The 21757-nt window shown below is 50.1% G+C and overlaps 1 protein-coding gene and 1 long non-coding RNA gene across 3 annotated transcripts in view; one reads left to right on the forward strand and one right to left on the reverse strand.

Moving 5' to 3' along the window:
- Positions 1-21757, reverse strand: part of KIRREL1 (kirre like nephrin family adhesion molecule 1) — a 109356-nt gene that overhangs the window by 25615 nt on the left and 61984 nt on the right. The gene's annotated exons all lie outside the window — the stretch shown is intronic.
- LOC139359635 (uncharacterized) lies at positions 472-21262 on the forward strand. The gene is made up of 3 exons (XR_011615817.1): positions 472-673; positions 20846-20913; positions 21208-21262. It is a non-coding gene; the product is annotated as an uncharacterized lncRNA (long non-coding RNA).

A 21757-nucleotide genomic window follows, 5' to 3' on the forward strand; every position in this document is an offset into this window, starting at 1 on the left:
TCTTCTCCATCTGAATCTCCCTGAACATCCTACATCCATCACCATTGGTTGTTGCACACAAAGGGGTCTGAAAAAGAGGTGGCCGGGGCCTAGAGTGGACTGATAACCAGAATGTGATCTAGCATGAGACAGACCCTTTACTCTTGATTAAGTGTGCAAATTTATCTCCTTGGGTCTGCAGGGGCCAGGATGTTAGAAACAGGGTCTCCCATACTCCATGAGTGGCTCCTCAAGTCTGCTGACCTGATCTCTCATTCATGTCTTCTAAAGGATAATCCCTTTCGAGAGATCAGGGTGGCAGGTGCTGAGATCCTGGGGGAGGGGTGGGTCAGGTGAGCAGCCAACATTATTAATTCAAGCAATGCCCTCATTATTATTCAAATTTATTCATATCCTTGCGCATTTCTCTAGTGCAGTTACATGCTGCAAGCTCTCCACACTCACGTTTCTCCTTCCCATGCCCCCCGGAGCCCAAGTCAAGGGCTTAAGAGTGGGGTTGCTGGTCAGCCCTGGCTCAGAGGTGGAATTTATATGCATAGCTTTCCTGCATGGAGCCTGGACACCCTGGTCTCTTGCTGAAGTCTCTCAAGGACAGTGAGCAGCTGGCTCCTTGTCCACTTGGAATGAAGAGGAAGCTGACCCTGCGGCAAGATGGAGATGAGAAGCACTTGAAGTAAGAATCAGGAGACTGGGGTCTTGTGGAGGTGAGGAGTGGTATGACCTTGGGCGTGTCAATTCCTCATCTGGGCCCCCATTTGCTCACCTGCACAATGACAAGCCTGGACTGAGGAGTGCCAAATCCCTCTGTGCCCAAATACTAAGAGTATAGGTTTAGGAGACAGACTATGGTTTACATATTGCCTGTGTGGCTTCCTCACCCAGTGACCTTGGCCAAGTTACTTGCTAAGCTTCATTTTCCTCCCTGGTAAACTGGGGAATGTTAATGTCTATTTCTGGATTGCCGTCAAAGTCAAATGAGATGAGGTGTATATTATGCTCGGTACAGTCCCTTGCCTATATGCACTAAATGGCAGCTATGATCATTATTTCTCCTGAGCAGTTAGACAGTTAGAGGGACAACTCGAAACCGGAACAGGAACATGACAAAGAAGTTGGTATCTGACTTTCTGGGAGTTTTGAAGTTTTCTCTTGGTTTAGGTCTGACTGAAGCAATTCAGTCCAAACACAGGGGGATGGAAGTAATAGCCCTGCAGAGAGTCCAGAAAGAGGGGGAAGTAAAGACATCTCGGGAATTTAATTCGATGGAAAGGTGGCCCTAGATCCTGAGCCTACTAAAGCCACAGGCAATGTCTTCTGGTCCCAACACAGCCCCTGCAGCCAACACAGAATCCCAAATAGAGTTCAGATGCCCCTGGGTTATGCCGACCTGGCTGATGATTACGGGAATGCCCCAAGTCTGCCCTCACCAAGTGCTGTTCTCTCTGATCTGTACACATTAGGCCTTTGTCACCTCTTCAAGCCCTTGTGCAGGCCTTTCCCTGGGGAGGACATTGCTCCCCTGCTCCCTTGGGATTGAAACAGTCACCTCCTCTGGGAAGTCTCCTGTGACTTTCGTGTAGACCCTCAAGGCCTTCCTACTCACGTCTCACTTCTGCTGTAGTAGGGCCCATACTGCACTGGTCTCCCCATTCCTGCTGGGCCCCAGGGGCAGCTCCAGGGGTCTGGACCATGTCACTCATAGTCAAGCCCATCACCAGGTGCAGGGCCTGCTGTCTGGTGCACTACAGGTGTTCCAAATATGTCTGTTGACTGAGGGAGTGAGAGTGAGCAAATCCGAGTCCACGGTCCTGCCTGTGAAACCACCATCCAGAAAAGGAGGCAGAGCATGCCCCTGACCCCAGGGGAGGCGCACAGACTTCCACAGAGGCAGAGACAGGCCCGGCTAGTGAAGGGGACAGAACCCTCCTCCCAGCAAGAGGAGGAACAATGCTGGGTGGAACGTGCAGTCGGTCCTGGGAAACTCCCTGAAAAACAGAACATGGAGCAGAGAAGGGAAGGGCAAGGGAAACAGGCTCTGGACGGTCCTGACATGTGGTGGTGGCAAGGGGGATGTGGGAGAGCAGAGGAAGCCTAGAAAGTGAGCAGTGAGGTGCAGGCCTCAGACAGGGCATGGCTGCTCAGTTAGCAGGAAGGGGAGAGGGGACCCAGTAGCATTACAGTGTAAAAGGGGGATGAGGTGTTGGTTTGCCCTTGAGTGTCAAGAAGCCACCAAGAAGCCAAGACAAGTGGCCTAGCAAGTGGCCTAGGCACACATCCGTGTGCACACCTGCCTCTCAGGTCCTGGTTGCCTGGCCGTCCATCATCCATGCCACAGAGCAGAGCCTGCCCTGGACTGGGGGTGACATTTCAATCCCGTTCCTATGCCTGCGCCCCCTTCCAGGAAATAAAACCGGTGCCAAACAGAAACACAAGGAAACTGCTCTATGTGGGGTGGGGAGGTGGCCTCGGGGGGCCAGGTGGGAAGGGAACCAGGAAGGTCCTGACCACCGACATAAAGTGAAAACAGACCATTGCTGGGTCAAATCCTGGCACCTCCAGCCTGGGGCCAGCCAGTGAGATTCCGCGCGTATGTTTTAAGTGTATTCCCACCTGCTTTGATCTTGCTCCCTCCCTGCCTTCAGACACCATCACAGCTGTGGTGAGCTCTTAAGCAGTCATTGTGAAGACAGCCAGAGAAAAACTGAGCAGCACACTGGTGTGCCAGGGCACGCACACTCACACATACTCACACGCACCCACACGTACCCAGAAGGCTGACAGAGGCGCAGACAACGCTAAGAAACAGAGACAAAGACAGACACCCACACAGAGGCAGAGGGAGAGCGAGGAGGGAAAGGAGACTAGAGTGAGAAGGGAAGAGGCGAGCTCACTGGGAAAGAGCCCAGGGTGGAAAAGACGCAGGCCGGCAGCAATCCAGAGAAAAAAGCACTAGGAGGAGCCAGTGAGACAAAGACACCCATGGAGTAATAGAGACCCAAGGCAAAGCAAGGGGGAAGGAAGACAGAGAGATGGAGACCAGGAGAAAGACAGAGGTGGGAGGGGAGATGGGGGCCCTAGCAGCACCCCATCTCCTGCCCCAGGGTTGGACACTCCATTTTTCTCACCAGGATAGGAAATTACAAGGAGGCCCAGCCAGGCTTTGCAGGCAGGTGGATAGCCTGATTAGGTGGAGATCAGAGCCTTGAGGGGTGAGAGGAGCACAGAGGGACACTGGGGAGAAATTAGGAGAGCAATAGGGAATTTGGCGTGGCAGCTCTGTGCTTCTTCCCCAGACGAGGAGAGGTGAGAGAAGAGAAAACCCCAGTCGTCCACCAGCTTCCTCTCTGCCTCTCTCAGACATCTGTCGTTTCAGGTTAGCCCACAACCCTCACCACCCGCACCCTATAGGGCAAAGCTCCTCTAGCCTCAGACTGGGAATCATTCCCTCTCCATTCTCCTACTGCATTGTTGGGACCTCTGGTTATAACATTTTATCACAGCCTGCCTTGGATTAAAAGTTACCCATATGTGTGTGTTTCTGTCTCCCCCACACTCCTGGGAGCCCCTGGATAACAGAGATGCTTTGACTTACCTTCCTTGACTCTTCAACCCCAGCAACGTTCCTTAATAATAAACACTCCCAATTATAAGATGCCAACTGTGTGCCAGGCACTGAGGCAGATGCCTTGTAGTCATTGTTTCTGAGGAGTAATCCACTATTATTATCTCCATTTTATAGAAAAGGGAAATAAGGCTCAGGGTGCTTAAGGTACAGCTGTTAAGTGGCAGAGATGGGATGTGAACTCAGGTATTTTCTGTTACAGGGATATCCAGGATGTCTCTCCTGAATGGACGAGATTCCTGACCTCTACCCGGAAGAGAACTATCAGTGACCCCAAGTTCTGCCCATCTACCACTTCTGCTTCCTGCCCTACAGCTTAGACTCCCATCTTAACCCTGTTTACCTCCTGGGAGGCTGCACTCTTCAGGTCTGGGCTGGCCAGCACTCTGTAGCCACGCAGGACTTGCCCCACATGCTGCCAACAATATAGAAGGCTTGGTCTAGATGTTCCTATACAAAGGGAAGAGCGGTAGCCAAGGCTGGAATGACTGTCAACAGCATCCAGAATTTTTGGTGATTCATAAAGCACCAACCTTCAGGCCACCAGTGGCTACCAGCAGAAGTAGCCCCTGCTTATAAAGGGCCAATGACTGTTCTGTGCAGCTCACTGATCCACTGCCACTTTTATACACAAAAACCCAACGAGGTAGGCACAATTACTATCCTTAATAAAAAAAGCTAAGGCTCAGGGACATTAAGAAACTTCCATCTAGTCACACAGCTAGTAAGTATCGGACAGAGAACACAGCAAGCAGCCAGACCACTGGCTTCCTTGGAATGCCATCTCAGCAGCCTGGCTACTGCTGTCTTCTCTTGGAACCTCCCAGGTCAGATTCAGGTCACTGTGCAAAACCAGTCCCCAGGGGCCTCTCCACCACCCCTTAATACTGTCCCCTCACCTGGAGCACTCTGCCTCTTAACACTGATCTTCCCGGGGCAACTATCCCTGTTCTCCAGCTCCCTGCTCCATCCTCATCACAGCACTGGGGGCCAGAGCCAGGCCAGTCTCTGTGTGTGAACACACTTCCTGCTTCTGTAAAGACCTGGGAGGACAATGAGGTTGATCCCATTTTTGATGAAGAACTGGGAATTGACCTCTAAATCTATCCTAGAGAGGCTGGAAATGCTTAGATTCACTCACATACACACACACACACACGCACACATACACACCATACACTTCTTATAGGGACACATGTACCATAACACACAAGCACACGCATTTACCAGCAAGCACATGCGTAAACACACCCCTCCCACATTCAAGTACTTGTCTCTGCACCCATGGATGCCCGTCTGCTTCCGTGTCTCTGCACACGTGCCCTGATGGTCATGTTCCCAGAGCCTGGGCTGCCAGGCCAGCCCGGAACCAGAGAGGGAATGGGGCCAAGCACATGAGATGCCAGGGGACCAGGCGGCAGAAGAGGGGGGTGGTGGAGGACAGGCCCTGTCTCCCCGGATTTATCAAACGAGCAGTAATGAACCCCCTGGGCCAGAGCAGTCCCCACGCTCTCCACTCCAGATCGTGCTGCTGGTTCAAAGGGAAGCCTTTGATTCGCACCGACAGCTTTCAGATGGAACTAAATCTCTCCACACTCCACTCTCCCTCCCTCTCTGCTCTCACATCTTGGCTCTCTCCACCCCCACAGGACTCTTTTCCCCCCTACCCCAGTCATTCCCTTCTCACTCTATGAAAAATACAACAGCCAGAGAGGTCCCCTCACATTGAGTTCCCTCATAAAAAAGAGGATTTCAATTCTCTAGACTGGGCCGCCGAAAGGGGAAGGAGAGAAGAAAGGAGAGATTGGCACTTCTGATAGAGGAGGAGAGAAGGCAAGAAGGAGAGAGGAAGGGAGGGGAGTGCTGGGCTGGGGCTGGGCAGGGTGAAGACAGGCCCAGAGAAAGAAACTTGGCAAGGGTCACGGAGGCAGGAGAGGCTCCCCACAGTAAAGCTCTGTGCCTGCCCAGCTACTGCAGATGAGGGGTCTGGGTCTGTTGATTTTGCCTTATACACAGCCCAGCCTGGAATCCTAAAATGTCAAATTTTGATGTGATGACTTTAGAGACTCTTAACCACCTCCTTTGACAGATGAGGCATCAGAGGTCAGAAAACTCCATTGCCTTGCTCTCAATGGATAATCTCAGAGGAATGACTATGCGTAGATGTCAGGTGATATGGGCATCAGACGAAGACAGGGAAATGACAAACGGCATTCCCCAAAGACAAGTTTCCAAACATTTAAGGACTATTATCACCTCCTCTCTCTGCCACCAAAGCGCTCTGGCTTCATTTCACAGTTTGCAGTGAAAAAGACACTGAACAGTAGGAGCCTCAAATGCCCAGACTGGATCCACCTTTACTGTCTTCCCACTGCTGGTCCTTTCTCATCCCAGGAAGCCGAAGCCATGGGCAGAAGAATCAATCTCTCCTCCCTCACCCAAAGCAGCTTGGCCACCGCCTCCCTGATGTCCATCTCTAAGGCTGGGGGTATGGTAGGGACAGCCATAGGGGAATCTTTCCAGGGACCAGATGGGATTTTACAAGTGGCCATGGTCTGGCCTGGTTTCCTTGCATCTGAGCAGACCACAGAGGCCAGCTGCAGCGGCTGGCTGGAGGGGCTGGCGGGTGCTCATAGTGACAGGGCAAGAAAGTTTACTGTTCTGGGCCCATGGAGTAGTCACCCCAAGAGGCAGGAACAGAGCCCTGAAAAATGCAAGAGGGATCAGCTCAGCACAGCCCTGCCAGGAAGGCACAAAAGTACTCTAAGCCAGAAGTTAGGAGATGTGGGCTTGTCTGGTCCTGGCTCTGCCACCAACTTGCTGTTTGACTTGGAGAGGTCATTTCACTTATCTGAGTCTCAGACTCCTTAGCCTGTAAAAGGGAGGAGAAGATTCACTTGGCCCCCAAGAATCTTCCCATCTCTAATGTCCTCAGATCGCACCCTGGCCTCCTGCTGTCCTGGGGCCTCGGTCAAACCTTGAGGACACTTAAGGACTCAGCACCAACTGCTGGGAGGAACTAGTGTACCTGGGCCCATCTTGGCATTCCCTGGGGCGTTTCCTCCCTCATCCTACAGGGATGTGGAGGGAGGTCTGTAGGTTTGTGTCACTAAGACAGAGGCTGAGGACCCAGATGAGGTATCCAGCATAGGAAAAGAGAGGCCGTCCTTTCTTTTCTCATTAGAAGCTCCCATCAGATTTTCTCACATCCCTTCCAATAGGCTCATGGTGGTGCATAGAGGATAGAGGTCAGGCAGGCTGGGGTCCCTGAAGCGACCTGCGAGCCCACACCCACTCACAGGACTTTGAGCTCTACATGGAAAAGGCTGGCAGTGGTGGCTGGAAACACTCCCACCTGCCCTATTTGAACCTCCAGCTCAGGGCACCTGGGCCAGACCTAGTAGGGCGGCTCTATGCAAATGTGTCCTGGCAGGGGCTCCTGAGAATGTTTTAGGGGATGGACAATGGCATGGGGAGCCTAAATGTGTTGGCTATAGCAGATACGACTGACAGGTGGGAGTAGAAAGGGGGTGGCAGGGCTGGTGGATGGTTCTGCGAAAACCTGAATTTCAATCTGGCTTTAGTGGGCAAGGAAATGGAGGTGGGGGAGACAGGAGGCAGGTGGCAGGCAGGGACTTAGTTCAGATAGGAGGCTAAGAGGAAGAAGAGCAAAAGACAGAGCGGGAAGGAGGCAAGAGTGCAGAAACTAGGCCAGGGCCAGGGAAGGCTGCAAGAGACGGAGAAAGGCATCAGAAGCTGGGGTGGGAAAGCAGAAAGAGAAGGGGAGCCTCCCCATCCAGGCCCTGCACCTGCCTCCCCGACCTACAGGAGCACATGGAGGCAGGGTCCAAGACTTGGATTTCCAGCAATCCCCAGGGTCCACACAGTGGGAGGGAAGGAACCCAAGACACAGGACATTGAAGGAGATGCCTCAATGTGCAAAGGCAGACTGGGAAGAGAAAAAGGATGAGAAGAAAGAGTCATAGGCAGAAATAGAGAGCAAAGGAAATAAAAGAGAAAGCTAGTTGTGGGAAAAGTAAGCAAGAGGCTGTTAAAGATGGTTTTAAGGTCAGGTAAGGAAGAAAGGTGCTAAGAGGACACTACGGTATGAAAGAAACAGAGGACAGGACAGAGAGACAAGCAAGGGGAAGAGAAGAGAACTGAATTAGAATGATGACTGGAGGTGGATGGGAAAGGCCTTGATGGTCACCACTCCAACATTCTTTATTTTGAAGGAGCTGAGGGTCAGTGAGGGAGGGAGGTATGTGGGGTGGGCATGTCTCCAAATTCCTGGTGGCTTTGGCACTAGCCTCACAATGACAGAGGGCTCCTCTCTAGAGGCAGGGCACACCCCAAAGCCTACTCTTCCTGCCCTGATGGTGAGGCAAGAAGAGGCTCTTCCTGGAAACCCTCCTTCACTGAAAAGAAAAAAAAAGGTGATGAGAGAGGAGTTAGAGAAGAGAAGGTTGGGAAATTTGATTAAAAATGAGAAGTGAGAATCAAGAGAAAAAGTAAGGAGACCATCTGGGAGAGGAAAATGAGAATGAAGGTAAGAAGGACAGAAGAGCAAGAGAGAAGAAACTGGAGAAGGCTGAGGGGAAAGAGTGCGGGTGGCAGAGGCAGTGGGGTCCCACAGGCAGAAATCCGGGTTGCGATTCCCACCCTCTGGCCCCATCTGAAGGTCTTCAGCTTCCAGGTCAAAGAAAAGGAGGAAAGTCCTTGGGAAATGGAAGGGAGCTTTGAAAGGATTAGCCAAGGAGGGAGAGAAGAGAATGAGGTGGGCAATATATGAGGTAGCACAGAAGGCAACAGAGGACAGGGCCTTTGTGTCTCCCCACAAACCAAGACTGGCTCACAGCTCACCTCCCTCGCACAGGCGTCCTCAAGGGGCTCTCTAACCTCACCCTCTTAGAAGAGAGGTCAATCAGTTACTCCTTCATCTCCTGCCACCTTGCCTTCTCCTGGGCGGGCACAAAATTTTTCCTGGGGTCTAACCCCATTGCCTTCTTTTATGTAAAATCCATCCCCTCTGGGCATGACACCTCCCTACAGGCTCCATATTTAAGGAAAGTGTAAGTTCTGCTCTGAAAACCTCCCACTGCTTGCTTCAACATTCTCAGTTACCACTGCTACCAACAGAGCTTCTAAGCACAATCTGAGAAGAGTCAGAATGGTGCCTGGGTCCCCGCAACAGACTGGAAGCCCAGGAAGAAATGCAGGCTGGTCCCAGACCCTCTCTAGAGGTCTTCTGGCACTTTTAGGAACAGTCTCCTGAATAAACAGCCTTGACTCAGAAATCCACAAAGGGTTGGGCAACAGTAAGGAGGGCATTCTCTCCTTGACCCTGAAACCAAAAGAACTGGAAGTAAATCCAGATCTTCTGATACCAGGCAAGCGCTCTGAAGGACATCTCTCTGTTTCTAATTTTAACAAGCTTTATTACATTTCTATGCCCCCTCACCTCCCAACCCCCAACTCTTGTCCCTCTTTCTCGCCTCAAAATTAAAAAAAAAAAAAAAAAAAGACCAGCAGGTTTAGGTATTAGACATTATTCTCCTTCCAGAGGCTAGAACCCATTGCCACAGATGACTTGTAGATTTCTCTAGCATTTCCAGATGGACCATCTGAGTCTACGAGCCAGGTAAGCAACTAATACGGGAAGGTGCGGGGCTCTGATGAATGCTCTAGACATCCACCCTCCCTGGCTCTCCACTAGTGCCTCTAAGAAACGCTGGCTTGGCAGACACTAGACATGCCCATAACACAGGTGTGTCCCCAGACCCCATCACTGCACCTTCCATACAAGCCCTAGGATACACATTAACAGTTGTAGATCCCAAGGAACAGATATTGTTATTTACATAATAATTGTCTAATAGCACATAGCAGAGGCTTTCCATCACTAGAGGCATTCAAGATAAGGCTGGATGGCCACCTGACAGCAATGCTCCAGAGGGTTCTAGGTAATATTTAGGATTCCTTCCAACTCTGGTGCTTTAGCATTCTATTTACACACCATATATTTTCTTCTTACTTCAGACTTACACCCATCAAATAATTTGTAACAGGTCAATTAGGGTGAACTCGAAGTTTAAAGGAAGGAATTCTTTAAACAGGGCCATCTGAAGGGGAAATAACAGGTCAAAAAAACAGTCTAGGATGGAAGTCAAAGGAATAAGTAAAACCTTTTCCCCATGGCGGTTAACCATGATGCCAAAGACATGGTAATGGGACTTGAACATAATCATATGGATTTAGACCTGGAGTTTAGTCTGCAGCTATACCTTATTTTATTCTGGCTCCTTTTCCAGATGAATAGATGGCAAACTTCTTGAAGCAATAAATGTAATCTTAGTCACGCATCATCCATGCACACCATAGGTGCTCAGTAAATGCTTATTGTTTATCTGAATTGAGGATGAATGTATAAAACACCATCCTCCAGGGAAAATAAACTAAATTCAATATACATTTATTCATGTAATACTTATTGAATGCCTCACATACTGTGCACTGTCCTGGACCCTGGAATGCCAAGGTAAACACGACAGATCTAGTCCTGCCGTCATCCAGCTTCAAGTCCAGTAGACATACTCAAGCACCAAGTCCATACAGTGTGATAGTGGCCATGATGGGGCAACATGGAGGAAAGTACCTGAGGTGCAGGAAGAAATCCTGTAGGAAGTGATGTCTATGACAAGCTCTGAGGGATGAATAAGAGTTTTCCTGGTAAGCAGAGAGAGAAGGGAGAAGAAACTGTCCTGGGAAGGCAGAGGGCATAGACAGCAGTGTGAAGCTGGGAAAGCGAGGCCTTTTAGGATCCTAGAAACAGTTCAGCCTGGCTGGTATATTGAGCACAGCTCTTCTGGAAGCCAAACAGTGTGCTTGATGGGATGCGCAAGCTGGAAAATGGGAAGTTGCCTGCTCTCACATTCTATCAGGGGAGACAAATTAGTTAACAAATAATTAAGTGCTGAGAGACTCTACCAGTGTCATGCAGTAGTAGCCCATGCTGATGAGATGAAATCAGGGCCGACTTGGTGGGGGGCAATGATCTGGAACCAGTGCATCTGAATACTCCTGAGGACATGGACATGCGGGTCTTATTCCACTCAGGAGCTTACAGCCTTAATAGATGCTTGTTGAATGAATATCTTAATTGATGTTTGTTGAATGAACAAATACGTTGCATTTTTTTTCATATCTGACTTCCAAACTGGTCTTCCCTTGGGTTGTGACTCATGTTAGCCTTTTATAGCTCTGGGTCCTTACTATAGCCTCGTAAGTTGGACATGGGTGGTCTTGCTTGGCACAGAGTAGGTATTCAATAAATGCACATTTATGGGCAAGAATGGCAGTGAGCCTTGAAGACAAGAAATATTTCAACAGCCAGAGAACTAGGGGAAAAGTATTTCAAACAAAGGGAACAGCATGAGCCAAGACACAGAAACATAAAAGTCCAGTGAGCAGTTAGAAGTGGCTGGGTTTCAGGCACATAAATAAAGTGCACGTAAATCAGGCATCTTTAAAAACCCAACACCTTCTCTTTCTGGACATTTCTCTGGCTCTGCACTCCAGAAACTTCTGGGCTATGGAGAGAATGGACACAGACAAAGAAAGAGGTCCAGATTCAGAAAGACGAAAGTGGAAGCTGTGGCATATCTAAGCTGCACCGGGCCATGTGTGTCAGCTGATAAGGTTTGGGGACAGGCTTGAGAAGAATCAGAAAAGGAAGAGGCTGCCTATGGTGATGTGAGTGTGTTTTGTATCTGCGTGCAAGGGGGGACACATGTGTCCTTGTTTGCATTCACCTGTCTAGGTAAGCGTGCATGTGTTACCACACGTCGACATACTAGTGTCAGTATACAGCCACCAAAAGGGAGAACGAGGCACTTTCTGCACATAAGCAGGACATGCTAGAGTTTTCCAATTAATCTCCATTAAAAATATTTCCTGCAAAGGCGCTCCTAGAATCCCCAGGTTGGGGTCATCTGGATCAATTCTGCGTAAAGTAAAAGCAGTTCCAACCGGCTGCTGAATCGATCCATCTAACTCGGTTCATTCTACACGTGCAAGGGGCACAGAATGTTAATTTGCGCAGGGAGCTGAGGAAGCCTGGAGTGGAGGCTCCATAATTAAGAGCTGTAGGAGCAGGTCTCAATATGGCAGCATTCAATAGGCAGAGACTTGCATAGAGGAGGGAGCATCCAGAGGTAGAACTTCAGGGTTGATGACGCTGGAACTCTTGTTCTTCCCTCCTCTGCCTGGCTCAGTTTCCTCATCAGGCAGAAAACAAACGCCCCAAGAGCAGAGGAGGCCAAGGAAGCCAAAACCACTCATCTTAGCACTCTCAGAAATTTACAGGGTATTGATGGGGGCATGATTTTAGTGACCAGTTGCAAGCCTGCGGTGTGGGCACACAGAGAGACTCTCTTTAGGGCATGCACACTAATGATTGTTCCTGGGACCCCAAAGCATGTGAACACCAGGGCAGCTCTGTGCCCTCATTTCCATGAAGGAGGCAAATATTTAGCAGAAAGAGAGAGCAACCTACTTGTCCACATGCCAGCCACTCCACCATCTCCTAGCAGACCTACATCCATCCACAGCCTGCGATACAACCTTCAAATCCCCGTCCTCCAGGCAGTCTTCCCAGAGGGGCTGTAAAGGAGTATTCAGTTTCCTTTCCCATCCTACCAAAACCAGCCACCCTGAACTGTGCCCTCATCAGCCTCCCACGTGAGCCTGTCTCAGCTTTTCTACTCACCCCAAATTCTGCTGATCTGGGGGCACCCAACTCTGCTCACTTGTCTCTCTGTCCTGTGTCAGTACATCTCAGCCTCAGAACCACCCTAGATGCCAGAGGAGGGGCCAGAAGCATGTGACTGATGAAGGTGCCCACTAAAGCTTCACACAAAACTGCCTAGAGAGGAGCTGGATGCAGGTGTGGCAAAGAGGATACCCCGCATCCAGGTGAAGGAGAAACCTTGAGAAAGCAGCCTGCCTCTTCCCTCACACTCTTTCACTTCATCTCTGATTCTTCCTTTCCCGTTTTGATCTCCCTGTGTTGCCCACCCCCAAGGAATAGGGAGGGGATCTCTCATTCCTCTGCCTCTGTTGTCCCTGGTCTCTGCAATAACCTAATGATTTCTCATTTAGTTGTCCAGGGCTGGATGCAGAAAGGCTCGTTTTGATTGCTTGTGACACCTATCTCACAACAAATTTAGCACCTCGTTTCCTGGACGAGGCAATATTCCTCCTCGATTATCTCCCAGCAAGAGGGACAGGGTGCCATGCATTCTAACGAGCAGCCTTTGCTTCCTGATATCAGAATCAATCAAGCTCACAGCCCTCTGATGGATAGATGGATGGGGGGTTAGGTTCTCAGGGGGGCACAGGAGGGCTCCAAGAACAAGGAAGAGGTAGAGGACGGAGCAGGGCACAGGGAAGCCTCCGAAAACCCATCCCTCAGTGGGTTTACGGGCAGAATCCTCTGAAATGGAAGGTGGGGACAGGAGCAGTTTAACCTCTGCTTAGGTAGTTTTGGAACTTCCTTCCCAAACCACTCCTGAAATGTGGGTATTTAATCCAGCCACCCCTTAAACTCGCCCTAAACTCTGGGCTAGGAGATAGCACTGGAGTCATGCTATTTCACCCTGGAATAAGATGTGAGCAGCAGAGACACTTCCCTGCTTCAAGTCCCCACTCCAGCATTCCTCAATACCTTGTATCCCATGGAAGTGGACTCTTCCTACAAAATCACTTGCTCCTGGCTGCCCTGCCAGGAAGAGCAGGAATTCTGAAGGATCTGCCCCATATGACTCATGAGGGGAGATGAAAAGAAATTTCTCCAGCCCAAGAGGCAAGCAGAGGCTGTTGGAGGGATGGGTTGGGAGTCTTTTCAGAAGGGAGTTAACGGAGAAGGAAGGCGCTGCAGAAAGGTGAAGCGGAGGGAGAACAGGCAGATTGAAGTAAGAGACCAGGGGACTTCTGGAATGACATGGGAAAGGGATCAAAGGAAGAGAGACAGAGTAATAAGCAGACCTCAGCTAAAGACAGAAGTGTCCCATGCACGAAAGATAGAAGTGTGAGGGCCTTAAGCTGTGCTGGGCAATGGTAGAAGGAGGGTGGGAATGGGTGCAAATGGCTCATCCTGGTGGTTACAGACAGGGAGATTGAGAAGGAGGGGCAAAGGTCAAAGACCCCCAGAATGTGAGCTGTGAAACAGGACAGACATCATCAGAACCCTGCCCAGGAATGCAGGATGCAGAGTCCCTGCTGGGAAAGGCTAAGGAGGAGCAGGGAGGAAAGGGGAAGGGGCTGATCACTAGGAGGGGTGGCAGATGGTCGCTGTCATTAAACGGATTCCAGTAAGTCCAGGAAGCCTTAGACAGCACAGACAAGCTTGGGTAAGCAGTGGGAGGAGAGAATTAAGGAGCACAGACTTGGAGGAAGGAACTTACACAGAAACCTCACACCAACCTGTGTGTTTACATATAATCGAAACGTATTCCCACTTCAACCCTAACCCCAAACAGTAACCCCGAACCCAGCCTCCACCTCAACACGAATTTCAATCCAAACCTAATCCTAGCAATCACTCTAACCCCAAATCCTAACTGGAACATGAGCTCTTAAAGAGGCACAGCATCTCAAGTCTCCTCAGAGCCAGTTACAGCATAAGTGGTCAATAGGTGCTTAATGAATAAATGAGAACATAATAAGCCAAACTTTACCTCTGTCCTTAACAGTAGTCACTGCTTAAAGCCTGAGCCCCCACCCCTGCCTACCCCGACGCTTATACTGAGCACTAGTAAGTCCCACACCCCACCTGAGTATTCCCTACCCTAATCCTAAAGGCCACTTTCCCAACCCCAGTCTCAGTTGGCCTAACTCTAATCCCAGTTTTTTTCTGCCCCCACCTCTGGATAGATGCGGGTCCTCAGTTAGAATTCATCTAGGCAAACAAAGGTAGAGACAAACAAAGTGTCAACTCAACCTGGAGGCCAAGCCAAGGTGGATATGTTGGCCCCTGAATTCTCAAGCTAATTGTGGACGCTTACCCTTGTCTCTAACCCAGACACCCAGCGCGTTCTCCCCTACAATCCTATTCTTGTCCCAGGGGCTGGGTGCTAGAAACTGGGGCTGAACATGGGTTTGAGGGCTGGGCCAAGGCTGTGAGGCTCCGGAAAAAGGGACTTGATGCTTTAGACAACAATAAGAATGAGTTAGATCTGAAGAGGCACGTTCTTGCAGAGAGAAATCTGACAGGGAGTAAGTGAAAAGACTCCAGTTTGGAAGGAAGGCAGAACGAAAACATCTCCCCATCCACAGCCCTGACCCTGGGATCCCTTGCCCAGACACAGGGCGCAGGAGTGCTCCATCGGGTGCCCATGGGAAACACGCAGTGGGAAGGGTGCTGAGAAGGGTGTGGAACTGCTCTGGAGACACTTCCTATCTGCCCCACAACTCAGGAGCAGGGATCTCTCCCCTGGGCCCTGCCACTCCCTCTCTGCATCTCCAAAGAGCAAGGCCCTCCACATCTCTCAGGACATGTCGGCTGTGGTGTCTGGGAGAGGAGCTGAGTATTATGTTCTGTTCTTGCCGCAGCCAAATCTGATTATCAGGACGGGTGATGGATGAGCTGGGTTTGGACCCCCAGCTCAGGAATGGGATGATGGAGTTGGCCTGTCACTCTCTCCCCAGGGGATGAAGCATCGGGTCCCAGATGTCGTCTGCAATGTGCATACCTAAGAGATGTCTCCCTAACCAAGATCCCTGAGGGACTGAACATCCCTCTCTGGCTTCCAACTATTTCTTGATATAAAGACCTTCGAGCTTCAAAGTACCTGCACTAGCTCCTCGAGACCCGCAGAAAGCAGGATCAGAAACCTAGGTGTCAGAATCCCTAACCCTGGGTGAGACCCATTGCTTCTGGCTGGCTGCCAACATCCATGGGGGCCACTTTGAAGGAGGGGGTGGAAAAGCTTGCCTCAGCTCTTGGCTAGGGGCCTCCAGGCATTTCTCAGTGACAGCCATGAGCCTTGGAAGCCTGGGGCAGGGCAGGGAGGGAGGAGGGAGAGAGACAGCACAGAATAATAATGAAGGATTTTTAATAACTCGTCAGCTATGGTGTCAGCTGAACAGCAGTGGCGGTGCAACCCGTTGGGAAAACTCGGTGAGGAATTGTCTTCCTAGGAAGTGAGAGGAGTCAGAGGGGCTGAGGGCAGGGAGGAAGTGTCTTCCTCATCCCAGGCGCCTCAAAACTTTGAGTCAGCATCCAGCTGGTGGTGCAGGGCAGAGTGCAAACAGAATTACAGAACCCAAGGCTTGGCCCTCTGGGAGCTTCCACTCTGGCCAGACCCGCAGGCCACAGACGCAGCTGAAGACACAAGCAATCTATGAGGACATTACTGAGCACAGCCAAGCTGCCCCTCCGGAAAATCACAAGCCCCCAACTCACCCTGTGAAATCAATCAACTGAAAGGCAATTAAATGCTTATCAAAGGGCTTCTTCTCTTTACCTAATAATTCACCAAGGATTTGTTTGAAGTAGCAGTGTCATCAAGGAAGGTTAGAGAAAGCCCCTAGTGACTACCTTTTCAATGGCCTCGTTTTTCAGATAAGGACAATGAGGTCCAACGACATTGCAAACAGTTGGTGGCAGAACCAGGACTGCTAGAAACTAGAAATCCAGGTCTTTTGGAAATTAATATGGTTTTACCAACAAAAACAGAATTTCCATGTACTTTTCAGGGGACTGATTGCTGCAAAGAGTGGAGTACCTGGGTACTCTGGCATTTCAAGGGCAACTGTCTTTTGAGTGAGAGCAATGGGGAGAACTAGGGTGACCCCAAAAAACTATCACACATCTTCTCTTTTCCTCAGATCATCCTAGGTGGCCTTCCTGGAAGCAGTGGCTATGGATATGAACTGACTAATGGAGAAGTAGTTCCCAAGCCTTTAGGTGATGGTGGGAAAGAGCTCAGTGGCATGAATAGAGAGGAATATTCTATGTCTGTGAAAAGCCCTGGAGACAAATTAAAAGACGGGAGTACGTATCTTGCACACAAGTGAAGGCACAGGAGAGAGGACTGAGAAATATTTCAGGTCTTAGGAAGTCAAGGGCCCTAAAGGGTTAGTGGCTCTGAGCAGACCACCAAAGACAAGGCAGGGGTTCCTTTCTGGGATAACAGAACGAGCTGGCTGGGATTTCCTGGAAGCTCTGGCATCCTGCAGAGACCATCCCACGTGTCCCCAAACCCCAAATAAAGCTGAGTGGAGGTGTCAACCCTCAGCTCGCTTCACGTTAGGCCACAGTGCTGGGGACAGGGGACTCACACCTCTATCCTATCTACTCCCGAGAGTCCCCAAAAGCAGTAACATCTCTGCACCTCAGGTCCTGGCACACAACAGGCACTTAATTAGGGTTTGATGAATGAATGAAGGAAGGAATGCTGGGGTCCTTCTAGATGAAGATGAAAAAAGGATAAATGAAGGTTTGGAAGAAGGAGATGGGAGTGGCAAAGATGCCGGGATATGGCACCTCCATATCCTGGCAGAAGGCCAAGACGGAATGATTCTGTCCCCGTTTTAGAAGGAGAAACTAAGGCACCAAGGATTAGGCACAAGTTCCACATGAGAAGTTCAGAAATGAAACCCAAGAGTCAGCCCCACAGCTCCACACCCAGGCTGCCAGCACCCCCGCCCAGCCAGCTGCTCTGGAAGATGTAAAGCGCTATCTAAACGTGATGCATTATTAACACTTTAGAAATCATATTTCACAGCCGCCCGGCTGGAGCTGGAAAATGAATTCTTTCTCCTGCTCTCCAACAGGGGAATTATCGTTGGAGCCAAATGTGACAGCAGTGACATGTGACCAGGGCCAAGGGAGGGGTGGCTGAGGGCGAAGGCCATAGGTACACACCTGAGGCAGGTGCTGGGTGCTCCTCTTCTTCCTAGAGCCCCAACCGGGCAAGACAGCCAACCTGACCCCTGCCTCTCCCGGTCATGAGCATCAGCCTTCGGGGGCTCTTTGGCCTGCTCCCTCACCCCTAGACCCCTGTTGATCACTCCCCAGGTGCACAACCTTGTCCTGCCCTGTGAGGAGGAATTGCAGACGGTGGTGGATGCTCCAGCCTGATGGGAAAGGCAAGTCCTTGGGAGACAGACCCAAGGGCAGAAGATCTGTCATCACCACTGCAGGGGCTTCTCGGGAGAGGAGGGTACAAAGCAGGATGGGGAAGGAGTGCCCTGGAAGGGAGCAAGTGGCCTCCAGGCAGGACCAGAGGTGTGAAAGGGAATGGTGTTGACAAACAGGGACTGGTTTTGTCCATTTAGGTGAAAGGAAAGGAGTGGGCAGGATGAGGGGGGGCGAGGAGTATATCCCTGGCAGGGCAGAAGGGAGGAAGCAGGCAGTGAGCTGCATCCTGTCCTCACTGCAGAAGCACCAGCCAGAGAGGGAGGGGGATGGGGTTGAGGGAGAGTCCTCCCTGCAAACACCAGTGCCTGCTCATGGGTAAGAAACCAGAAGGCCTCAGGTGGTAGATGTGGAAGAGGTAAAACTGCCAAAGTCACTGCTGTCCCCATGTGGGACCCCAACCCCAGGCCTTCCTGGAGGGTGCTGGGCTCCTGTCCTTATGCTCCATTGGCAGTGCAAGCACCTTATAATTAGGCATGGGGAACAGATGAACCGATTTTCAATTAAAACCTTATCTACGGGGTGCACAGATATCAAGGCGGGTAGGTTTGATTCTTTTCTAAGCCAGCCTTCAATATTTGCAGTGCCTGGAAGGAGACGCAGGGAGGGCCCCCAGGCAGCCCTGGCGACATATAAATTCTGCTCATAATTACATGACTTTCAACACCACGAGATGCCAATAAAGCATTTGCAAGGCACACAAATTAACAATGTGTTGGCATTCCAGAGATGGCACTTGGATGGCCAGAGCACAGGAAGGGGGGCTGCCGCTCTTGCCCATGAGGTTGGGGAAACTGAGGCTACTGATACATAATTCTCCTGTTTCTTAACAAAGATATCCCATATTCAGGTCCCCCAGACCTGCCAACTTCTCTCTCTTAAACCCCCTGCTCAGTGACAGCTGCAAAAGTAAAGGACTTAACCTGTGTTTAGTCCAGAAGGGAGTGGAGGGGGCCAGAGGGACCAAAGAGAGTGGAGCTGGCAAGATGCAAACAGCTGTTAGTGATGACAGGGAAAGTCAGGCTCTAGGAACTCTGGAGAGGCCGCCTCCCCTTCCTTGGTTTAATCTCTTTCTGTGCTCCCACCTTCTTCAGGTGGGCCAAGAATAGGCTAGGCAACCCCAGGCTTCTTTGTTCTCATTCATTCACAGGGGAAGGCAGGCAGCAGAGTCACAAGTGCAGGTGCTTAGTGTCAATCAGGTGCCAGTGCAGTCTCTCTGAGTCCCAGTTTCATCCACAGTAAAATGGTGACTGATGGTGGATGGCCCAAAAAAGGGAGAAGCAAGAAAGCCCAAAGAAATGAGTCTGAAGATGCTTGGTGCCGTGCTCAATAAAAACGCACCCCCCAGTCACCTCCCACCTCCACCCACAGTGTAGGTAGTAAATTTGTCAAGATCAGGAATTTCCATCTTCCCTGTCGCTCTATTGTTTCAATATCCCCCAGCACAGGTCTCTCTGCTGGAGTAGGTACTCGATAAAATAAATATCTGTTGAACTGAACAGAACCGAGGAAGATAGAATATGAGGGATTCTAATGACATTTTGGTAGAGGCAGGTTTTGCTAGAGAGAGCAACAGAAAACATACCAGCTGGTAATCAGAACTGGATCTGAACTCCAGCTCTGCCGCTTACTGCCAGGGAGACCATGGGTGAGGCACACGGCTGTAGGCCCGGCTCCCCATCTGTAAAGTGAATGGTTGGACAGAAGACATGGAAGAGGCCTTCCAAATCTCAAGATGGTGTGAGTTCTTTGAGGACAGGGAGAGGGCTTGGAGAACCATTTTGAGAAAATGTCCTGACAAGTTCCTGGCACAGGCATAGGTTGGCCATCAGCACTTTACTCAAAGCTCAGCATGCTGTTTGGGATAATAAAAAATTAAATAATAGTAATGATGATGCTTCCATAAATATCCACAGGCAACTTGCTGGCAAGAAATTTTGTTTATATAACTTCTACGAAAGAGATCCCATCACGGTTAAGCAGCCTCCCCTTTGGTCCTGCCCTTACCACCCTCAGTCTCAACCCAGCCCCACCACTTTCTTTGACTTATTTATTTATTTTTGAGATGGAGTCTTGCTCTGTCACCCAGGCTGGAGTACAGTGGTACGATCTCGGCTCACTGCAACCTCCGCCTCCCAGCTTCAAGCGATTCTCTTGCCTCAGCCTCCTGAGTAGCTAGGATTACAAGCATGTACCACCACACCTGGCTAATTTTTGTATTTTTAGTAGATACGGGGTTTCTCCAAGTTGGTCAGGCTGGTCTCGAACTCCTGACCTCGTGATCCACCCGCCTCGGCCTCCCAAAGTACTGGGATTACAGGTGTGAGCCACTGCGCCTGGCCCATCCCCACCACTTTCTTGATTTCTTCTGTCCTGTGGTTCCAGCAAAAACTGGAAGAACTCTGAAACCTAAACAATCGATTCAGTTTGATTCCATTCTATTCTAACTAGCAAACAAGCACTGGGGACCTACTCTGTGCCAGAGTTTATGCTGAGTGCCATAGAATAAGGGGGATTAATAAGGAATAGCTGTGTCCTTGAGGAATTTATATTAAATAGCTTCAGCGAAATATGAGGCTCAGGTCAACCATCAGCTGTGGTGTTTAGGAGAAAAATGATCAATTCCAACAATGGGAAAAGAGGAGAGGGTGAATCTGAGAAGGGTCTGTGTAAAGGGCAAAATTAAGCCTCAAACCAGGAAATGTGGCAGTAAAGGGATTCTGGGCACAAAGAACAGAAAAGACATGGGCAGAGAAGCCTGTGGTGTGTCTGGGGAAGAGTCTGGTGTGGCTGAGTCACTGGGTATTTGTGGAAGGCCAGGGTTGTAAGGATTAAAAGTGATAATCCCCTTAAATACACTTGCAAGCTACTTGTGCATGGCAACCTTAAGATGCTGCATTTTTATTGTTTATGAAAGATAAGAAAGGACAGCTAGACTCTGACCAGATTGTGCCAGATCCTGAATGTCATTCATTCATTTATCCACTCAATATTTAATGCACCTTTACCCTACTGTGTGTCAGGGGCTGTGCTGGGGGATGGAGACAGGAAGTAGAATCCCACACGCCTCCTGCTCTCAAGGAACGTACAGGTGAGTACAGACTTACACACATAAACAAAACATGCAGTTATAGGTGTGATATGGTTTGGAAGTTTGTCCCCTCCAAATCTCGTGTGGAAATGTGATCCTCATTGTTGGAGGAGGGCCTAGTGGGAGGTGTTTGGGTAATGGGGGCAGATCTCCATCTCCATGAATGATTTGGTGCCCTCCCCAAGGTAATGAGTGAGTTCTCTCTCTGTTAGTTCACACATGAGCTGGTTGTTGAAAGGAACTGGCACCTCCTCCTCTCTCTCTTGCTCCCTCTCTCGTCATGTGACACACCAGCTCCCCACTCTGCCTTCTGCCATGAGTAAAAGCTTCCTGAGGCCTCACCAGAAGCTGAGTGGATATTGGTGCCTGCAGAACGGTGAGCCAAAAAAATCTCTCTCTCTTTTGTTTTGAAACGGAGTCTAGCTCTGTCACCCAGGCTGGAGTGCAGTGGCGCGATCTTGGCTCACTGCAAGCTCCGCCTCTCGGGCTCATGCCATTTTCCTGCCTCAGCCTCCAGAGTTGCTGGGACTACAGGGGCCCGCCACCATGCCCAGCTAATTTTTTTTTTTTTTTTGTATTTTTAGTAGAGACGGGGTTTCACTGTGTTAGCCAGGATGGTCTCGATCTCCTGACATCGTGATCCGCCCGCCCTCCCAAAGTGCTGAGATTACAGGCGTGAGCCACCGCACCCTGCATAAATCTCTTTTCTTTATAAATTATCCAGCCTCCGGTATTCCTTTATAGAAACACAAAACGGACTAATACACGGTACAATGATAAAAGTAAGGAAGCTTGGTGGTCAGGTAGGCTTCATACAGAACATATTACTTAGACTAAGATTTGA

Source organism: Macaca nemestrina, chromosome 1 (assembly GCF_043159975.1).
Source record: "Macaca nemestrina isolate mMacNem1 chromosome 1, mMacNem.hap1, whole genome shotgun sequence".
In the NCBI taxonomy this organism is placed as follows: domain Eukaryota; kingdom Metazoa; phylum Chordata; class Mammalia; order Primates; family Cercopithecidae; genus Macaca; species Macaca nemestrina.